This window comes from Lithobates pipiens, unplaced genomic scaffold (genome assembly GCF_037356315.1).
Source record: "Lithobates pipiens isolate NorthernLeopardFrog02 unplaced genomic scaffold, aLitPip1_a1.2 Scaffold_18, whole genome shotgun sequence".
NCBI classification, from domain to species: Eukaryota; Metazoa; Chordata; class Amphibia; order Anura; family Ranidae; genus Lithobates; species Lithobates pipiens.
Window position 1 is genome coordinate 394,268,876 of NW_027507758.1, and position 23,523 is coordinate 394,292,398.

The window sequence follows — 23,523 nt, forward strand, 5'->3', positions numbered from 1 at the left end:
TCATATTAATATTGAACTCTTTATATTCATTTGAATCCTTAATCAGATCCAATTTGACTTGCAATTCTTTTATTTTTTTTATTAATCAGGTCCAAATTGATTGTTTTCCTTTTTAAGACTAACACCTGTAATTCTCTACCAGCCCGAGCCCGATTAAAAAAAATCGAACCATTCGTCCATAAACTCTTTATCCGTGAGCCCATCCTGTGGTAATACCTCCCTCCATAAACTTCTAAAAATAATATATTCTTTAAAATAATGTTCAAAAGTAAAAACATCCCATCATGTCTTAATCTGTTTTTCTAATACATCTTTCAAAGTTTTGAAAACAGACAAATAGTCACATTCACTCCCAGTGACTATTACATTGCTAGAGAAGACAGCTTCTGAACTGAACTGTCGATTACTTAAAAAGTCAATAGCCTCCATGGCAGCACTCTGGTTAAAAACAATCAATACTCAAAAATGAACAACTAAATGTAATAATCACCTGTTCACCATTGCACCACAGAACAAATGAAATAAATGATAAGTATGTATATTTTGATACCCAGTAGCTGCTGCTTGTAAAGAAAACAGTAATAATAATGATCACCCCAAAAGAAACAATCGAGTAAACAGCAGCGATAAAATGAACTACACATGATATGTAAACACAATGGTGAGTAAATAGAAATTCAGTGACTGAAAGTAGGAGAAAGTAGAGAGTAGGAGAAATGTCCAAGATCAAGTAAAATCTCTTCCAAAGGGTGAGAAAAGTCTTTAATCACACCATGCGTGTCACACAGAACCACTCACTGTCAGTAATTAACACACCAAGAGGTATTGACTTACACTCACGTTTGGCAGCAAGACAGTTACACATAAAGGGTTAAATACACAGACAACTCCTCTTCACTCAGTGTAGACGGGTGTGTGCAATCACATGGGGGAAGATAAGAAAAGAGCTCCACTAGAAAATAAGAAAAGAGATCCACAGTAAAACCCAGAGTTTTGTGTCAATCTCTAAGCCAAGTACCGGCGATATCTCACCACACTATGGATAAAAATCAAATATCTTTTGTTGTGACAAAAGTTTCCCTACTAGTTGGCGTGCAGATGATATGTGTTTTGTCATTTTGACTTCGTCCTGGGATTGGCTGCATAGCACAGCAACCTCCCTAGCACCCCAAAGCTGTGCAGATGATAATCACCTCCATACCTATATCTAGGTTGATCCTGAGTACCGTTGTAACCCAAATAGAAAAGCCTCACTGCCCTATTGTTTGTAAATATAGGTCATTGTGACACCATAACTGAAAAGATAGTAAATTGGAAACGGTGTCACCTAACAGACTCAATCTCTATTCAAGACTAGAGCTAGGAGAACTAGTTAAATATAAAGTAAATAAGTAAATCTCCATAAGGACAGGCCGAATTAATGGACAAACAAGCTAGAGAACAATAAACCAAATCTAAAAATCTAAAAATTACTGATAAAACAATTTAGATGGGGTTCAATATTTAACCCATTGGGCATTAACGTTTAGACAAGTTCCGCACAAGATTGAACCCCCTCCAGTTTAAAAAGGCCTTTACCACAAAATTGCAGCAACGACAGATCTTTATTATGTACATTTTTAAAATGGAGTGACACACTGTGTTTTACAAAACCATTCTTGATGTTGGTCATGTGTTCTAAAATCCATATCCTCAGTATTCTTTTGGTGCGCTCCACGTAGTATAACCCACATGGGCACCACAACAAATAAACAACATGCGTTGCATTGCAGGTAATGAAGTCATCAATCAAAAAACTCATCTACAGCAGCTGTAGATCTGAAAGAAGTATGACTCCTATTTCTAATCTTTAAAGTCTTGCTGCATATACACTTTCTACATGGATAGAATCCATTTTGATCAAAAACAAATTTTTGTATTTTTGATTGTCCAGGTGGATCAAAAATTATCCAGCACCAAAAGAATGTTGAGGAAACAGGTTTCAGAACACATAACCAATGGTGAACAGGTGATTATTACAGTCAGTTGTTCGTTTTTGAATATTGAATATACTGTGCGTGAATTTCCTCTCAGGCAATCACTCTGACTTCTTTAGCAGGACTGTGGGTAGGTAAGAATGTATGTCCCCCCATTGAAGACAATGCTAAGAACCAGGTTATTGTCAATTGTGGGGCCAGGGAAACTTCAGGAAAGGCACAGTTGTATGAATGAGTGATATGTGTTTTTTTCACGCAAACAAAGGGGGAAATGATAAAGAATTTAACCTGAATATGCATGAAGCAAATCATGATTCAAACCAGTGTAATGAAGTCTCCAAGGCCTCTTGGGGTAACTACAACAGGAGTGATTGAATGTTTTATGACTATGACCATCTGGTATCATATGTCAAAGTTTATCCTTTACCTGACTTGCTTATTTATAGATATTTGGCAATCAGATTAGTTATACTATCAAAGCCTAAGGTCTACAAATTATAAAATGATGTGTTTGCTTCACTATTTAAATGTAACAGATGAACCTATACTTCTATAGAGAATATACATGCACATGTCTGTTAATAAACTTCTGTTGCTGTCTGTTCCACCATAAGACAAGGGTTTTTTACCTGAATTCCATACAAGGCCCCGTGATATGCAGTTATGCATGTGGTGTTGATTGAAAACATTAGTTTTGGAAAATATAAATATTACACTCATTCATTTATTGTGCACAAAGATTCAACTTTAGTTGCTCCACATTGAGCAGAATATTAGCATTCATTTTTAAGTATCCATATTAGAAACTATAGTTAATCATTTTCCCATCACATTTTCCAGGATCTTATTTAAAAAAGATATGTTATTTTACATTTTTCATCTGAATATGTTTGCTCAATAACAATTAACATTTTTTTTAAATCTGGAAATATATATTTCACAATATTATCACCTAACAGTAACAAGGCAATCTTGGAAATTATTAATGGAATTTAACAGCAATTTTGCTTGTCACCTTACAATTAGACATCAGTTATCTAGCAAGCTGAGTGGTGATGTATCTAAAGATACTTGATAATGTTTTTCATGGTAAAGTAATAGGAATCTGAAGGATGTGAAAGAACTGACATTTTATTTTGACAATTGTGCCATGCATGCATTTAATTAATTAATTGCAATACATGAACGATAGCAGACGTATTAGAATACCTGAATGTTAAATTATCCTGCAGCTAGAACATTGTAAAAGTCACAAATACCTAATAAAAAAAACGGTAGAAGTTGTGAAGAATGAACTTATACATATTATGCCAAAACCCTTGTCAAGTCCTGTCTGTGGCTTTTTCTGGACTGAAGGAGTCTACCCTGGGTTTTGGCTCCTGACTGGAAGGTCATGGGAGCTTGATTGGTGTGCACACAGGATCTATCTATAATAGTGGAGGCAACACATCTACAGAATGCTTATATGGTGCAATATTTATGTTTGACTTTTGAAGTATCCAGTGAGGGAAGGTTTTTTGTTACTTTGTTGAAGAAGGAAGATGCTTAATAAAATCTCTTGAACTGACATTACTTGCGGACCTATCTTCTCCCTTTTTTACAGGTGTTTTAATTTCATGATAATATCCCTGCCTTTTGATGTTAATAACAATATTTACTCAAACAAGAATGGAAGGAAGCTAAGCTGTGAGAGAGTTTAGGAAAATTTGAATTAAGAGAAATATAGGGACTTTCATGTATGACCTCCTGCTAAAAATACTAGTGACCTGTGTGCTTCTAGCTGCAATAAAAAAGTTAGTAACTCAAAAAAATTAATCATCTGTGTCATTTGCAAGCCTGTCAAAGTGAAGTCAGATCTCCAGATTATTATACTCTTCCAGGTATTGAATCCATTACATCTGCATGATATCCAGGCGGTTAGTATTTTTAAAAAGGAAAGGTCAACAAAGGCAGCCTCCATGCCCCGGACAAAGGTATAAGTTTATGAAGCAGTGGAAAAATATCCACTGCTCAGTTCTCCAGCATTCACAGAGCAGATCTCTCTTCTGTGTGCCTGTTTATGAAGTGGTGTAGAGCGCTTCTTCTTTTGTGAAGTGAAGCAATCTACAATGTTTGGAACAGTGGAGGACACCCCCTGATACTGGAATCTGGTAAGACATAGTGAGATTACAGTATCAGAAATTCAAGGAAACACAGAGATGTCCGTTTATTAAGCAAAGATAAATTATCACTGCTCAGTACACTGACATTCCCAGAGGAGACTGCCCACCTTAGTTAGTAAAATAATTAGTCCCGCTGCTCGGGATCACCGCTGTTCACAGTTTCATAAACGAACATCCAAGTCCTGTTTTTATTTAATTCCATTGCACATGATTGTCTATTCACATCACATTATCAAATGCATAGTCTCCAAATTGTACCAAATGCAGTATTAGCTTGCAGCTTCTCTTTTGAATTCTATGTCAAGTGTCTGGAAGTAGCAGCAACCCAATGTATGTTTGAGCTAGTCTAAGAAAAATATTTTTTTATCACATCCTAAAGGGCCTTTATTGCTCATCCTTCTTATTTCAGTCTATAACATGAGATTCAGGAACTAACTTATATAAAGATAGCCAAAAATACTACAGTACATAAAAAAACATATAAAGGGAAAGTAAAGAGTGTTTTTAGCGAGTGTCTGTTTAGAATTGTTATTGTGATGTTTACTTTAACCTCCCTGGTGGTATGATTATTTCATATTTTAGGTGCTGAAGGCGGTCCCATTATTTTGCATGGAAATTTGGCGTTTTATATTGTAGGTCTGTAATTTTTAGAAATAACTCACTTAAATCTGTCCAAACAAGAGTCTAGTAGACATCCTGGTTATGATAAAGTTTGATACACGAAATCATACATTATAATATAATAAATAACTATAAATAATTATAACAAATAATAATATAATAATAATAAAAAAAATCTTCAATAATGTAATCAAATCAAAAACAAAGAAATTTGCTCAGTTACAGAATTGTCGCTGTCAATGCTTTCAGTGTTTGATGATGAATTTCCCCACAAATTACTATCGCTCAATTCTGCAAGTGATTTTAATTTATTTTCACTATTTTCTAGCTGGTCTAAAAGCACTTTTGACATAAATGGACATTTTTTGGTTGCTATGGACAATCTCCAGTTTCCTGGCAGAAAGAATTGTATTTATAATATAAAACTGCATGCAGGACACTGGAAAAAACACTAGGGACAAAGGGGATGTGTAATTATTTGATACAGTACTGTAATCTATAAGAATACAGTATACTGTATCTATACTGTTTTTACTTTTTGAATTTGGCGCCGAACTCCGTCCCTGTGCATCACAACGCATGCAGGGAACGGCGCCCGGGACTGTGACAGATTGAGCGAGACATGGCGGCTCACAGATCACAGCAGGGAGACATCGCAGGATCCAGGGGACAAGGTAAGTAACCTCTACATAGATCCTGTGATGCAATCCCGAGTCTGGCTTGGGGTTACCAATTTTGGATTTTTTTGAACCACATAAAATAAGTGCAACGGGTGGGGGAAAAAAATAGATAAAAATCTCTGATACATATCTACAAATATACAAACACATAGGTTGTTACAATAGGCCATCCGTTGCACTTATTTTATGAGGTTCTAAATATGGGTTTTTATGTTATAGAAATACTATTATGTCATCAAGTTTTTGCTCTTCACCCCTGATGAAAGTTCTGTGACAACAGCAACTGGAAACAAGTCGGGTGTGGGTCATATAGGAGAGTATTTATTCTAATTGTCTATTGGTTGGCCTATTGTAACAACCTATGTGTTTGTATATTTTTAGATATGTATCAGAGATATTGTAGGTCTGCATGTCTCTTTTTTATTCATACTTGTCCATTAACTATCAATAAAGTATATACGTGTTTTAATTGTACTCTGGTGTTGGTGGTCTTCCAAAGTCCCATCCAAGGGTTTTTTTTTTATTTTAAATTCCATTAGGGATGGGACCACCCCACCATAAAATTTTGATTCAGTGATAGTCCCTTCAATTTCAGTATCTTTATACGACTTTTACTTTTTTTTTCTTAGGTCTCCTACACATTATGAGAATGTGGGATGAAAAATATTGCTTTTGGAGTGATCGTCCCATAATCTTAGTGTTAGTACATAGCTTTCGAGAGCTGATCATGACAGTTCATGCAAAAATATCAGAAGAGACAAGCACACATTTTTTTCCTGTAGATAACAGAAGGAATGATTTTTGTTTAATCAGTACAGTATTCCCCCCCAAAAAAGTGACCAAGACCGTGCATTTTCAGAAACAAAAGAATACATTACAATACAGTACAATACACATTTGTGTCCTGTCATATGAGAATTTTCCTAACTTTAGTAACCTATTCAGTAGGGGTGCTGAAATTAATCGTTAATTAATCGGGATTCGGGTGTCCCCGTTTCGGCATCGATGCATACGGACCCGATAATCGATTGCGGGTGACGTCATAGAAACTTGCCCCGCACCTCCCAGGAAAGCACTCCGAGCATAGTTTTATAATGACTTTTTTTTTAATAAATGGCGACTTACAGTTAATGATGTGCCCCGCTGTATATGCTTTTAAAAAAAGTGTCACTTGATTCCCGAAATTCATAGTAAATACATCCCGATAATGTCCCATGCCAAGCCCGGCCCGCCTCTTGCCTCCCTCCTCTCTCCTCTCACGTCTCTCGAGTCCCGACGTCAGCGGGGAATTCTTAGCCCCGCCCGCCTCTCTTCTCATATGATAACTATAGTCAGCGGGTGGGGCTGAGAATTTCCCGCTGAAGTCAGGACTCGAGAGAGGAGAGAGGCGGGAGGCGAGAGGCGGGAGGCGAGAGGCGGGCCGGTGTTGTGCCGAGAATGGTTTCCACGTCGAAGTATGTTCCCCCTGGCTCTCGGCTCATATCGGAACTCCGCCTGTCCAGCCCTCTGCACTGCGGCTCCTCCCACTCTACCTTTGAATGCAAATCACATTTCCACCATCCCCTGTACAATATTATTAGTCTATTCTATACACACACACACACACACACACACACACACACACACACACACACACACACACACACATATATATATATATATAATTATATATATATATATATACAGTGGTGTGAAAAAGTGTTTGCCCCCTTCCTCATTTCCTGTTCCTTTGCATGTTTGTCACACTTAAGTGTTTCGGAACATCAAACCAATTTAAACAATAGTCAAGGACAACACAAGTAAACACAAAATGCAATTTGTAAATGAAGGTGTTTATTATTAAAGGTGAAAAAAAATCCAAACCATCATGGCCCTGTGTGAAAAAGTGATTGCCCCCTAAACCTAATAACTGGTTGGGCCACCCTTAGCAGCAACAACTGCAACCAAGCGTTTGCGATAACGTGCAATGAGGCTTTTACAGCATCCTGGAGGAATTTTGGCCCACTCATCTTTGCAGAATTGTCCTAATTCAGTTACATTAGAGGATTTTCGAGCATGAACGGCCTTTTTAAGGTCATACCACAACATCTCAATAGGATTCAGGTCAGGACTTTGGCTAGGCCACTCCAAAGTCTTCATTTTGTTTTTCTTCAGCCATTCGGTGGTGGACTTGCTGGTGTGTTTAGGATCATTGTCCTGCTGCAGAACCCAAGTTCGTTTCAGCTTGAGTACACGAACAGATGGTCGGACATTCTCTTTCAGGATCTCTTGGTAGACAGCAGAATTCATAGTTCCTTTTATCACGGCAAGTCTTCCAGGTCCTGAAGCAGCAAAACAGCCCCAGACCATCACACTACCACCACCATATTTTACTGTTGGTATAATGTTCTTTTTCTGAAATGCAGTGTTCCTTCTACGCCAGATATACTTGGACATACACCTTCCAAAGAGTTCCACTTTTGTCTCATCGGTCCACAGAATGTTGTCCCAAAAGTCTTGGGGATCATCAAGATGTGTTGTGGAGAAATTGAGACGAGCTTTGATGTTCTTTTTGCTCAGCAGTGGTTTTCTCCTTGGAACTCTGCCATGCAGGCCATTTTTGCCCAGTCTTTTCCTGATGGTGGAGGCATGAACGCTGACCTTAACTGAGGCAAGTGAGGCCTGCAGTTCCTTGGACGTTGTTGTGGGGTCTTTGTGACCTCTTGGATGAGTCGTTGCTGCGCTCTTGGGGTAATTTTGGGCGGCCGGCCACTCCTGGGAAGGTTCACCACTGTTCCATGTCTTCGCCATTTGTGGATAATGGCTCTCACTGTGGTTCGCTGGATTCCCAAAGCTTTGGAAATGGCTTTATAACCCTTTCCAGACTGATAGATCTCAATTACTTTCTTTCTCAATTGTTCCTGAATTTCTTTGGGTCTCGGCATGATGTGTAGCTTTTAAGGATCTTCTGGTGGACCTTACTGTGTCAAGCAGCTCCTATTTAAGTGATGCCTTGATTGTGAACAGGTGTGGCAATAATCAGGCCTGGGTGTGGCTAGAGAAATTGAACTCAGGTGTGGACAACCACAGTTATAGTATGTTTTAACAAGGGGGGCAATCACTTTTTCACACAGGACCATGATGGTTTGGATTTTTTTTCACCTTAAATAATAAACACCTTCATTTACAAAATGCATTTTGTGTTTACTTGTGTTGTCCTTGACTATTGTTTAAATTGGTTTGATGTTCCGAAACACTTAAGTGTGACAAACATGCAAAGGAACAGGAAATGAGGAAGGGGGCAAACACTTTTTCACACCACTGTATATAAAATTATATATATATATATATATATATATATATATATATATATATATATATATATATGTGTTTGTGTATTACTGCATCCACACATAGTATCATATATATATATATATATATATATAGATATATAGATATATCTATATATATATAGATATATATATATAGATATATAGATATATCTATATATATATATATATACTATGTGTGGATGGAGTAATACATGCGGTATAGTGACACATTTTTTTAAAAAGCACATACCTTTTTTAATAAATACAGCGGGGCACATCATGCAATGTAACAGTAAGTAGAGTACAAATGGGTTTGTACTCTACTTACACCTCACGCTGGCTGCATTTGAGGGGCACAGGTGGTTGCATTTGACAGGCACAGGTGGCTGCGTTTGAAGGGCACTTGTGGCTGTGTTTGAAGGGAACAGGTGGCTGCATTTGAAGGGCACAGGTGGCTGCATTTGAAGGGCACAAGTGGCTGCGTTTGACGGGCACAAGTGGCTGCGTTTGATGGGCACAAGTGGCTGCGATTGATGGGGAGGTTCAGTATTTTTCAGTTTGTTTAAAAAGACACTAGGCGGCCCAAGTGGAAGTGGGAGCTCGTCGGTAATCGTGATGCATCGCGGAATCAAATCGAATCGTTGACCAGTTAATCATAATAGAATCGAATCGTGAGCCCAGTGAAGATGCGCACCCCTACTATTCAGTTTTGATATGAGACTAGCATGCAAAAAAAGATGGATGATCATTCATTTGATATTTTTATAGTGTATACTAGGCTATACTAGGCTTTTCTTGTTTGCGCTTTCACATATTTGTTATTGTGTATCTCACTAGAGGGAACAATTACTCAATCACTTTGTCCCACTTCTCAACAACTTACACAGTAAGTGCAATATATTTAATACATTAGCCAGTTCTATAGGCTTACATGTTATAAAAGAGCAGTAAAGGAGCGGTAGAGCCTGCATTTGTTATAAGCAAATCAAGAACATGGGGACATAAGCTCAAATCAGCACAACGAAAGTTCAAAACTAACTTTGGAAAGTATTATTTTAGGATCAAGATTAGTTGAAAGAGACATTTAGCAGAGGTAATGAGTCACTCAACAGTAAGTGGATTCAAACATGCTTGGGACAAACATAGCCTTATAATGCAACATAAAAAGTAAAAAAACTGTCAGACTCCATGAATCACTTGATCTTTTTTTGTCATAACTTTTTATATTTCTAAACATAGCTGCCCATATCTGCTCCTGGCTACTGAACTGGAGAGGAGAGTACGGACCCCACCTGCAACGTGCAGCCTTTTCTCCAAACATACTGCATTTTGCTCACTTGCCCTCCTAGCTTTAGAGTTGTTCTAAACCAGTTGTTGCCCCCTTGTTAATACGCTATTCCCAACTCACCTCCCCTCTTCCCTCCCGTTTTCTTTCTTTTTCTCACTTTCACGGCACATAAGATTCAAACTCTGAATTTTACTTGTAGGTTTTTCTCTTTTGCAGCTATATTTGATTGTCACTATTATGGACCCAGACAAGCAGGGCTTATTCACAGGGCTTTATTTATTTATTGAAATGTTGTTTACCAAATTTACCAAGGAGTAGCTCTTTTGAAGATCAGTTCATTGGTAATCCTAATTGTTGATTACTTTGTGTGTATATTACAAACATACATTGATGCTATTGTCTAGGTCTAGCTGATCTCCTTAACCTATCTATCTAATACACCAAAATTAATATTCTTTAATTTTTAGGGATGGCATAATCAAAATATGACTGGGTTAATTTGGGATATTTTGCTTTAAAATACTACTACAAACTTTTCACTGTCAAGTTATAAGAGCTAGAAAGTTAGTTTCATTTTAACTTAAGGACTGTCACATTCTATATCCCGTTTGAAGAATGCTGGCACACCGGTAGTGATGAGAAGAACAATAAAAAGAATGAAAAGGAATAATGAATGACACCAGAAGGCAATTAGACATATTATAGAACTGCTGATTTATGACCGGCATGTTTTATAGCTCAATCACTAACCATTTTATAGTCCTCATTACATGTAAAATGCACAATGATGACTATAAAGGTTAAAAAAATAGAATGAAAAGAATAGCAGAACATTTACAAACAATGCTGACTATATCTAATTATGTGTGTATTATATATATTTTAATGAATCTATATATATTCTCACTCAAATAACCTTCTGTATTTAATACATGATTCACACAGGCCAGATCAAATCATCATATTTGTAATGTGCATCTCCCTATCTTCGCCCACATGCATGTTGAGAGTGAGCTGTAGCTTTTATATTAAAATGATTTTATGTTTAAAGCCTAACTCCAACTATTGGTTTAGTTAGGGAAGAGTAAGACATGTTGGCAGGTTTTAAATGCGATTTGGGCCTCCTATGGGGACAAAGGCAGCAGAAAATAGTTGACGGATGTACTAATCTTCCCACATTTTTTCAAAAAAATAAAATAAAAAATGGAAGTGCAAAATGTCAAATGTTTTAAATGCTCTTTTTTGAAGGGGTTATACAATATACATGTTTATTGGTATACAATTTTATTTTTTAAATACAGATAAGAGAAAACACAGAATAAACTACTGTTTCAACTTAATTTTATTTCGTTTCCAAACAATCCATGTCATCTTCATCCTAAAATGGTCTGTCCTAACAGAGCAACTTCAGCACCATGTGTCATAATAATGTATGTCATATACATGCTGATGGAATCATGCAAAATACAGTGTTCACGTTTTTTTCTCTTGTCACTAACATTTAGAGATCTTGGCTATGTCTCTAAATTTAGAAATTGGATTTTACATTTGTAATCTAGTTCTTGTCCTTCAAATTTGACAGAGTTAACAATTATCCTTCAGAAAAGTGGCAACTGATTGCATTCAAGATGCTGACTCGCTGTGGCCAAAACTAGTGAAAGATGGCTTCAGCTCTGCTTTCCACCCACAGGAGAGGTCCCTCAAATTTTTTTTGCCTCCTAGTGGGCCTAATAATTTTGTCCTTGACGATTAAGCCCACTAGGGGCAAAACACTTTTGAGGGACTTCTCCTGTGGGTAGAGAGCAGACTCAAAGCCATCTTATACTATGTGGTTCAATTTTGGTTACCGTAAGTTGGTGTCCTGGGTGTGACCAGTTGCCATTTTATGTAGCACATTGTAACCTGACCAGCAGTTTTACATGATCTGCAAAAGTTCATTACATGTCATGTTGGCTGATGTCAGTGATAGTAGCATTAAAGCAGTATTAATTTATGTTTTTCCACATAACAGTTATCCTTCTTACATTCATTGTTTCATTACTTCTCCAAATTAATATTTTTTTTGGTTAAAAAAAATATCTCAAGTGGTGGTTGCTAAACTATAGACTTTTAAGCATTTACAGTATATGTTATGACAGCCAGAGAAATGTGTTGTCTTTTCATATACCCCCCCCCCCCCCGACAACCTATGACTAATTAGGATTCAGACTCTTAAAAAATGTCCATCAATTTCTCAAGTCAAGGGTATTTTTTCTATATAGCAGCTGTTATTAGAGAACTGAAGTGAAAGGTTTTGCCCTTACTGGATGCAAAAATTATTTTGGCAAACTCCTATCAGCTGTGTTAATTAGTCTGATACTGGAATGGGTGGAGGAAACAGTTAGTACATGTTTCAATAGTATATACTATAGTATACTTATGACCATTTACGTAAGAAGGGAAATCAGAGAAGATTCAGAAATCTTTATCTGGACATTTGTTCTAGGTTAGTGATTTAAAGTATTGAAACCAGATGGTGAGAGTGACCGCAAGACAACAAACATTTTAGACCACTATAACTGCATCTATGTTCTACTATGTCAGATTCCCATTAAGTACTGAACAACAGCCATGTAATGGCTAGCTGGGTAATGTACAATTGCTACAACACCTTATGCCCTTTGGAACCACAATAACAATAGTTTTACTACTGAAGGTAATTTGAGGTTCATGCTCATGATAGGCAATGCTCTGTACAACAAACATGTAAAGTGAAATGGTGGTGTGCCATGTTAAAAAAACAGAAAAAAAATGCAATGACTGGACTAGAGGGCCCACACTGTAAACAGGTTGAATAGCGGGGGTGCACAGAACTGTATCTGGAAATCTGTTTGATCTGTAACTTTATTCCTGAATGGTTTTCAAGCATAATTTATGGAGTAATTTCATAACCATGTAAGGCTTAATACTAAAACTGACCATGCACAGTATCACCTCACTGTACAATGTTCTTTTAATTCATTTATTCTATAGTACATGGGCCAGCATGTTTGAATATAAACTAATTTGTTGTTAAGGTAGACCCCATACTGTAGATAGTAGTTTGTTAATCTGAAGAAGAGTGTACATCAACAGGGTAATGTGCGTGGCTAGCTTTATAACAAAACAACATGAGCTTTTTTTAACCAGTTTCAGTTGTGCAAGCCCACCTTTCTTTCATTGTGATTGTCAAACATAAATTACCTTACATAGTGGGGTTGATTTACTAAAGGAAAATATATTGTGCACTTTGAAAGTGCAGTTGCTTCAGAGCTTAGTAAATGAGGTGAAGAGTGCTTCTGACTTCCATTATACAATCACGTGCAAGCACAATTGCTGTTTTTTTTTTATTTACTCTGCATGTGATTGCGTATTCTTTGCAAAGTGAAGTTTTACCTCATGTACTAAGTTCTGGAACAACTGCACAATAAATGTGTGTTTAGCAAATGAACTCCAATGTATCAATCACAATAATGGTAAATGGAGAGGATATTACACGTGATGTGACGATACGCGTTGGGTTTGGAGCAATAGGCGGAACTGGAAGTGACGGAAGTATATGAGCTAGGTGCTCATGGAGTTTTACCTGTTTTTTTAAACTAAAAGTGAGTGTATCTATCTTAACTTTTTAATACATTGGCATATTTTAAACAGGATTACGCTATTGGAATCTTTCTTCCATTTTCCTACCTCCCTAAAATGAGCTTACTAGAGGAGAAGATTACATCACGATCAATCTCTGTAAACACCAAAGATGGACCCTCTGAGGACTGCTGCATTAGATCCATTCATGCTGTAACATTCAGGTGTCCCTACAGTGGATTGGCCTGGCATTGGCCATCTATTTCTGTTGATGGTGGAGGGATATACCACTTGTCTCAACATTGTTTGATTGTCACAGTATATTTTGGGATTGTGTTTGCATGATTAAGATACTCTAATCTAAAGTTGGACTTTTTCATTTATATTTATGTTCATTATTGCTATATGCTATCAACTATTTCAAGACTGCACATTAGTAATATTTCACTGTTTTATCATTATGTGATTGCTTCCAAGTCGCCACCATCAGGTATTGATGAATACTGATTGTAAAAAATGTGTTTCACCTTTAGATTACAATTGTATAGATATACATCTTTGTGTTTTCGATTATTATATATATATATATATATATATATATATATATATATATATATATATATATATATATATATATATATATATATATATATATATATATATGCACACACATGCAAACACAAACACACAATTGGTATGACAAAGTAATGCTGCTGACCTGTTTTTGCTTGTTCGTATGTCAATAACTGCCGTTTCTTCAAGTCTAGCTCCTGGGCACTTTGGTTTAGCAAACTGGAGGGATAAAGCTTGAGAATGTAAATCAGGTACATTTTCAGGGTATACATAGGTTTTGCAAAGTGAATATTATCCACTTCATTTGTAAATCAACTTTTTTGCATGTAGCTGTTAGCAACTCCAAGAAGCAAGTGCTGTTAAAAAAAAAAAAAGATTTTTGAGAGAAAGTGAAACAATATTAAAGCAGCGTTTCTGAACTGGGGTGTCTTGAAGAGTTCTCAGTGATACAGTGGTAAAAAGAAGAAAAACTGTCCCAACCTGTGTACATTCAGATCCGAGAATGATTCTGTGTTAACTCCTGTATGCAGAGAGGAGGGGAGAGCACAGCCCTGCTGCTATCTGTGATAAAGTCAGCAACCCAGAAAGCGGTGTGAGCAGCCTGCCCACATCCTACCAACTGATGACATCATTGGTTGCTAAGGACATGTCAGGTAGCTCACACCACTTTCTGGGTTGCCGACTTTACTACAGATAGCAGCAGGCAGGAGGAAGAAAGTCGGGAGGAGAGCAGACTGTGCTCTCTCCCTCTTGTCTGTATACAGGAGATAACACAGAATCACTCTAAAATCCAAATGTACAGGGATTTATTACTGCCCTCTAGCTCTGTCCTCTGCCCTCTAGCTACTGCGCTCTAGCACTGCTTCTGTCCTGGCAGCAGAAATTGTGGGTGAAGGAAGTAATCAAACTCTGTACATAAAGATCTGAGAGCAATCCTGGAGCAGGAGGTAGAGGAGCTTGGGGGGGGGGGGGGCACCGCCAACACCTCCTTTCAGCTATCTCCCCCCTCTCTGCTGCTGTCACTGGGGGTATTTTTGCTAGGAAGGGTAGATTTGGGGGAGATTTGTGCTAGGAGGGGGGAATTTGTGCTGGCAAGGGATATTTTGGGGGAGAAGGTTTACAACCTACAGACCACTTGATCGTGAAGTATAGCCAAAGCGCCTTTGGATTACAGGAGTGCAGCTCATTCTGTACACCTGTGACCTATTTTCAACCAAACGTGGGCTGCAGCCCATTGTCAGTTGATGTCACAGATGTGGTCCACCCAGAACCTGGACCAGCCCCTGGCTTAGCCTCTCAGTGATCTGCCAGCTTCTCCTGCCCCTTCCACAGCTCTGCACTCCAGTGAGTGCTAGGGGAATAGCAGAGCTGTTGACTGACAGTCAGGGCTCTCTGCTCAGAGAAGAGGGAGAGAACTGAGCAACCAGCAGTGTTTTATAGCTCAGTTCTTACTACAGAGCCAGCAGGGGACAGCTGCAGCATCAGATCAATGCTGCATTCACCTAGTATAAGTATATAAGAATATAATTAAGTATAATGTTTGTTTTCTTTTTTTTTTAAAGCTATACTTCTCTTTCCACTGTGCCCCACAGACTACAGTTTAGGGCTTGTGCCCACCAGGTGCAGTAACAGATGTGAAATTACAAGTTTTCCTGTACCATACAAAAAAGTGCTGCCTTTCGCTGATGCACATGGGTGGCATTAATTCTTAATGCCCCAACCACACATCTAGCAAATGCATGTACTAAAATAGATGATACTGCAGTACTATTCATTTTTGTGCAACATGATTTTAACCGCTTGCCGACTAGCCATCGCCATTATACTGCGGCAGGTCGGCACGTTTCCATGAGCCGTCGTAGCTAGGGATGGCCTTGCGGTTCGCCCGGCGGTTGGTTTGTGGCAAATTTTGCGTGTTCGCGATTCGCCAAACCGGCGGACTTCTGGTGCTGTTCGCGCGACGGACATATGCGTTTACATTGTCAAAGAACTTTGACCCATGATGACACATCCATCATGGGGTACAGGACAGCCAATTGAGACATTTCAGCACATGAACAATTGGACATTCTCCCTACCTTATAAATAGACCTGATCTGGCGGCCATTTTACATTCTGTCTTTTGTCAGTGTAGGGAGAGGTTGTTGTGTGGAGCAGGGACAGACTGTAGTGACACAAATGACTAGCTATTAGGTCCACAAAAGTCCTTTAAAGGACTGGTATAGGTGTACAGTATATAGGGTTCTGGTGCACTGCTGCTGACTGCTGTGCTGCTGATTGCTGAGTGCACTGCTGACCGATTCTGCAGCTGTATTTTGTCAGTGTAAGGACAGGACGCTGTGTGGAGCAGGGACAGTCAGTTTAATCACTAGCTATTACTATTAGGTCCACAAAGGTCCTTTTAAGGACTGGTATAGGTGTACAGTATATAGGGTTGTACACGTATAATATACTTTCTTTCAAATATAGAAAGCCTATTATACTTGACTGCTGACCGACTCTGCAGCTGTCTTTTATCAGTGTAGGGACTGAGGGACAGTCTGCAAATCACTAGCTACTAGGTCCACAAAGGTCCTTTTAAGGACTGGTATAGGTGTACTATTTGGTGTGCAGTATATAGGAGTGTAATACACATATAAAATACTTGCACATATAGAAAGCATAGTATAGTGCATTTCCACTGTGCAGCATTGTGACTGCTGAGTGGTTCTGCAGCGATACTACAAAGAGTGACAAACGCAATTAAAAAAAAAGTATTATAACTGGTGTGATAGACCAGTGGCCCCCAAAAATGACAGATTAAAGCGGGGTGTTATATACCTTCTTCCACATACATACTGCACTTCTCTAGAGACTTTTGTCACAGGGTTATTTAAAAAATGACAGGCAGAGGAAGAGGCAGGCCCTTCTGTAGGGGTGGTAGGGGTGGTAGGGGTAGGGCAGGAGCAACAGACTTGAGCCAAAGTGGCAAATTGCAGAAGGTGCATTCGATTACATCAAAGGATGCACCAGACTTGGTTGAGTGGCTCACTCAGCCTTAGCCCCTGTACACACGGTCGGAGATTTTGCCAACCAAATCCGTCGGATTTTGCCCGTCGGATTTAGTCCGACGGATTGTGTCCGAAACTGTTGCATACACACGGTCGGGCCAAGTTGGCGAAAAATCCAATCTTTCAGAACGTGATGACATAATTTCGTTACGATGGGACTACATTCAGGCTAGTAGCCAATAGCTTTGATGTAGGAATTTGATCTGAGCATGGGTGGCACTTGGTCCGATGAAAATGCTATACACATGATCAGATTAAGTCCGTCCGGCCCAGTTGGTTGGGAAATATTTCCAACATGTTGGAAAATTGGGTCGGACGGAGATTAGGACGGAATCAGTCCGATGCATATCCCACACAGTCGGATTATCTGACGACACAGTCCGATAAGACTCATTCCGACAGATTCTCCGACCGTGTGTGTACAAGGGCTTACTCTTCTGCACCCTCCTCATCCTCTCGATCTGCACCCTCTTCACTCTCTGCTGTGTGCACTCCCAAAGTGCTCTCTATCTTGGGGCTGGTGTCAGTGCTCTCAATCACGGTGCTGGTGTCAGTGCTCTCTATCATGGTGCTGGTGTCAGTGCTCTCTATCTCGGTGCTGGTGTCAGTGCTCTCTATCTCGGTGCTGGTGTCAGTGCTCTCTATCACAGTGCTGGTGTCAGTGCTCTCTATCACGGTGCTGGTGTGGTGTCAGTGCTCTCTATCTCGGTGCTGGTGTCAGTGCTCTCTATCTGGGTGCTGGTGTCAGTGTTCTCTATCACGGTGCTGTGTCAGTGCTCTCTATCACAGTGCTGGTGTGGTGTCAGTGCTCTCTATCTCGGTGCTGGTGTCAGTGCTCTCTATCATGGTGCTGGTGTCAGTGCTCTCTATCACAGTGCTGGCGTCAGTGCTCTCTATCACGGTGCTGGTGTGGTGTCAGTGCTCTCTATCTCGGTGCTGGTGCCAGTGCTCTCTATCATGGTGCTGGTGTCAGTGCTCTCTATCTCGGTGCTGGTGTCAGTGCTCTCTATCTCGGTGCTGGTGTCAGTGCTCTCTATTTCGGTGCTGGTGTCAGTGCTCTCTATCACGGTGCTGGTGTCGGGGCTATCTATCTTGATGCTGGTGTCAGCACCATGGCTGAGGATCAGCACTGGACTGGCACCTCCGGACCACCGCAGTGGAGCCCTGCATAGGTGGGGGTAAGGGCCGGTCAGAGGGAGGGGCTTAAGCACAGGTTGGCACACTGGGACACTGGCACAGGACTGCGCTGCCCTGACTGTAGCACTGATCATCTCTTGCACCCCCTTCATAGCCTGCCCAGACCTTGCCTTTCCTCCATGGCCTTCATGCACTCCTAAATTATCAAAATTTCTGTGGCTGAAAATATGACCTGTAGGTTTTTAAGGTTCGCCTGCCATTAAAGTTAATGGGGGCCGCCGCGAACTTTGCGGTTCGCAAACTTTGGTGAAACGTCCCGTCGGAATTTCGTCCATCACTAGTCGTAGCTGTATGTCAGCCATTAATGCAGGGATAGCAGGCGCGTGTCGCCGCACTGCGGAGGTGCCGTTGCACCTGACCGATGGTCGCAATGACCGCCGGCCACACGCGATCATGGGCACGAGAGCCAGAACAGGGATGTGTGTATGTAAACACACAAATCTCGGTTCTGTGAGGAGAGGAGAGACAGATCGTCTGCTCCTACTAGCTAGGAAAAATGATCTGTCAACTCCTCTAGTCAGTTCCATCCCCCTAAAGTTAGAACACACATGAGGGAACACAGTTAACCCCTTGATCACCCCTTAGTGTTAACCTCTTCCCTGCCAGTGACATTTACACAGTAAACAGTGATAGCACTGATCGCTGTATAAATGTCAATGGTCCCAAAAATGTGTCAAAAGCATCCGATTTGTCTGCCATAATGTGGCAATCCTGATAATGGAGTATAAACGAATTAGACCATCAGTGAAGTAGATGAAGTAACAAAATATCTCACCTAGTCAATTGGGATGTGTGAGGATTGACTAGGCCCAATTGACTAGGTGAGATATTTTGTTACTTCATCTACTTCACTGATGGTCTAATTTGTTTATACTAAATTATATTGATTAGTTCTATATACTCTCTTTATCAACTAGATATACCTACTTTGTTCCAACTTCTTGCTGATGTTATACTGTCGAAGCTAACTAGTTGGCTTCCCAGTGGAGACCTTCTAATCACAGTAACCACGGACACCTCTGGCTAATTAGCCCTATTCCTTATAGCGCAAAATCGCTTATTTCACGCTAGGCATGGCTCTACATATTGTGGCAATTTTGAACCGTTGCATACTTTCACCCCCTGCTGGCTATCATTGGTATTTGGTTTTGGATGGTATGTATCATTTACATTTTTTGGACCTTGTTATGCACTGTTATTCATGACCTGTTTGCAAGCCTTTTACACGTATTGATTTGTATACAGTTGTACTAATATAATTATATTTACATTTTAGACTATGTAAATACGAGATAAAATATATGCCTAGGAAAAAGGACGGTTGGTCCGAAAATTGTCGGCATCCTTCTCAAAATGTACATAAGTCGCAAGTCCATTGTTTACATTATTGTCATGTCTAGTCATTTTTCACATATTGCCACTACAATGTTCTTTTATCATACATGTATGTAATATTTTCTACGAATAAATATATTGTATTACACTTTTCTTACGGTCTGGTCTATCTTACCCAAACATCCCCAGGGGTACCGGCTGTGCTATTCACACTAGGCCAATTTTTCTAGTATTGTTCTATTGGGATGTGATTGACCAGCCCAGTGTTGATCACCAGCCTGCACGAATTATATTGGTTTTGATTTTATGGGAAAAAAATTACATCAATTTTGTTTGGGTACATCGTTGCATGACCGCGCGACGTAGTGCCGTATCGCAAAAAATGGCCTGGTTACTAAGCAGTTAAATCTTCCCGGACTGAAGTAGTTAAAAAAAAGGCTGGCACAATTTTGTTTTTTTCACACACATGGAGCAGCTAATTAAAAAATGCAGTATGTGGGAATGTGCAAAAAAGTGCGAGCGCTCAGACGCACCTCTTGGTGTGAAGGTGTGCTCCAGAATTGTGCACACTTCTAAAGAGAGCCTTGACTGAAAAAAGGTTGAGAAACACTGGTATAACGTACAGTAAGGGCTAAAAGGATACATTTTTTTGTTTTTACATGAAGCTAGTTGGACATTTTTAAACAACATCCATGGTTTTGTCTGCTGTGGTGATCTGTGTGCCATAGGCTCTCTCTCCCAGAGGAGACATGCTCTACACTTTCCTGTTTATTCTATAGCCTCCAATGCCCATGGACAGCCTAAGCAAACTATAGAATGGCTAAAGTTTTCCTCCAACATGATTGGGTATTGAAAATGAACAAAGTTTCAAATAATTTAAATAATTTATAAAAGTTCACTTTGCAAAGTGAAAATTCATTTTGTTAGGTGAATCTCCTGATTGTTTTAGTAGTACATATTCTAATGCTTTTTTGTTGGAGTTGTACCAGATATATACATTCATAAAAAAAATATTTCTTTGTATACTTTAATAACTTACCAATCTCTAGTGTCTGCTCTGGAGCAGTAGAAACATTTGCCCCCTCAGGTCTTTTTCACAAAATATTAATTAATTCTCCATGTTGTCTCCAAGGAATGTAAAGCTCTATGAGATACATAAGAAAGTTATTGTCATTACACATTGCAAGATTGATATTATTTTTATCATTTTATAGGCAATGCATGGTGTTTTTAGATATTTCTTTGTTTATGTAATTAGTTCAGGACTGCAAATATTTTATGTTTATTACTTATATTCTATTACCTATGTAGCTAGAAAACTCCATGCAAGACTACCTGAAGGCCAAACAACTTTTGTTGTTTAATAAACCTGGATAGCATGGGGATTTGATTTCACACGCTATACCACTCTAAACTTCTTATCAGAGTAAAGTCAGATATAACCATCTAAATAACTCATTTTCACAAGCGTGCATGCAATTCTGGGTTTTCTTATTAGAAAAACATGCTTAGTTAATAAATGTTTTAAAGAATAATTACAACATTGAAAGAAAATGTGTTTACATAAACTTGCACAAAACATTCAAATTCCCTTAATGAAGCATACAATTTCCCCATGTTTTGTTTCATCACTCCAACATGTTTAATACAGTTAAATTAATATATTTTTTATTTTACAGAAATTGAATATCATGATTTTATCAATGTATTATTTATTCCAAGCAATTCAGCACCATTCTTTTTTTTACAGATAGTTTGTATACATGATTTTGTTGCCATCTGTACTTGTCTGTGGATGGGAGAAAGTGTCTGTAAACATTTCCCATTAGACAGTGGTAACCACACTGTGCTTGCACAATTTGCCAATAAGGTGTCCATTTTTGAACCCCTGAGGAAACTTCTGAGCTGTTTACCCCATTCTGTTTGGTGAACTTGTAAATACTTGCATGCTCAGTTTGTTACATATAATCATGGACTTATGGTTAATTGTACACCACCAGGGGAGACCAGGGCTTATTATGTATGTAGAATAAGTTGTTTTAGGCATGTGTAGCATACCCAGTGTCTACAACTGGTTAAAAAAATTAACAAGTAACCCATGGTGTTTTTGATTAGTTATATCCTCTTCATCTTAAAAAAAAAGATGCTTGACAAGGATTCTTTTTGGAGGACCAATAATCCTCTCTTGTTACTTGACTGCAAATGGACTACTGTATAATTCTCTGTTGGGAATCAATATAGTAGCACTGACTTACAGGATCATGGGACATTCCCATGGTTCATTTACTGTTCTACTATTGTTTTTAGGTAATCAATTCAGTAGGAACTAAGGAGTTTAAAAGGTGTCATTATTCCTGTTGAAAGAATGGCCAATTATACAATCAGCAACTAAACTGTGGGATTTTTTTCACTATACCATAGTCCAATACAGCTGTAGTGCTTCCCAACATTTTAAACATGTGGATTATACATCTCCCATGAAAATAGACTACTGCAAATAGTTTTAGAATAGTAAATCAGTTGTCAGTCATTAGGTACTCATACAATAAGGTGAAAGCATGGTATCTCTGTACTGGGTAAACGTTCCATCCAAACCCTCCTCTATTGTTTGAGCACTCCAACTGATTGTTCACCTTCACTGTCTAAAGTACTTAGTTCAAAATAAACCTGCAGTTTAGAAAGAGTTCAATGTGACATAGTGCTAACATGAAAAATAAACATGCATTTAAAATAACAAATGCGTTAATAAATTATACAAATTAATTAATTTGTGATATAACAGTATCATAAGGTAAACTTACTTGCTTATTAGCCTTTTAATTTTCACTCGTTTTAACAAAGTATCTGAAATGGAGAATTAATAGTAGTGATTTTAACAAACAGTATAGAACATTATTGTTTTTAAAATCATTTTTATAGTGCATTCACATAAAATAATTATACTAAGTGTATTTCTAGCTATTACTAAATTAGCATGCAACTCCAGCCGCAATGTGATATAGAGTACCACATATTACTTTGTATGTACAAAATTGTAAAAATTAGTTAACTATTCTCATCAAAAAAGTAAACCAATCACAGCAATAAAAAGCCAGCAATTAAGATTCAACGAAAATAAATATTTAAAATATAGGTAATTTTGGCAGCCCTATTTCATTTTTGGTTTTCACTTTCACAAAATATTAGGTTAGATATCTGATGTTAGCAAGAGTTGCATTACTGTTATGGTTAATTTTAGATCTGTTTAGTTACTTGATATTTAGAATTTTGATTTGACTAGTTAAGATTAATTATTGGTTTAATAGCCTAAGGTTCCTAGTTGTTATATTCTTGCAGGTTTACTTTTTTAACTATAAGTAGCTTAATAATTGGAAATATTTAACATTTGCTCGCATACTGAAAATTACATAGTTACTATTAGTGTTACCTGGTTATGGTTTAGTCATCCTTTGAGTCCTGCGACACTTTTCCTTAATAAGCATCAGCCATCAAGTCTGATAGTCTCAAAAGAAATATCAGCCCTTTAAACTGCTTTCAACATTCACGATATTTAGCACTGGAAATTACAAATAAAGTTTTTGAAGTTGAAGTTAAATAGCAACATCTGGGCAGTGACACTGATGATTATTGGTAGAGATAAATAGTTATTAAGCAAATGCAACCAACACACTCCTAAGAGTGAAAACCAAAAACCTAGACAACGGTTACATGTTAAGTAAGGTATTTAATG

General features: G+C 38.4%; 1 protein-coding gene across 5 annotated transcripts in view; it reads right to left on the reverse strand.

Annotated features, from left to right (window-relative positions):
- KHDRBS2 (KH RNA binding domain containing, signal transduction associated 2) overlaps positions 1-23,523 on the reverse strand; it is a 525,703-nt gene that overhangs the window by 89,786 nt on the left and 412,394 nt on the right. For all 5 annotated transcript variants that reach the window (XR_013276828.1, XR_013276827.1, XR_013276826.1 and 2 more), the window contains exons 10-12: positions 22,595-22,637; positions 20,833-20,937; positions 14,357-14,430 (exon numbers count right to left, since the gene is read on the reverse strand). The gene's annotated coding sequence lies outside the window, so the exon portion shown is untranslated. The remainder of the gene's footprint in view (positions 1-14,356; positions 14,431-20,832; positions 20,938-22,594; positions 22,638-23,523) is intronic.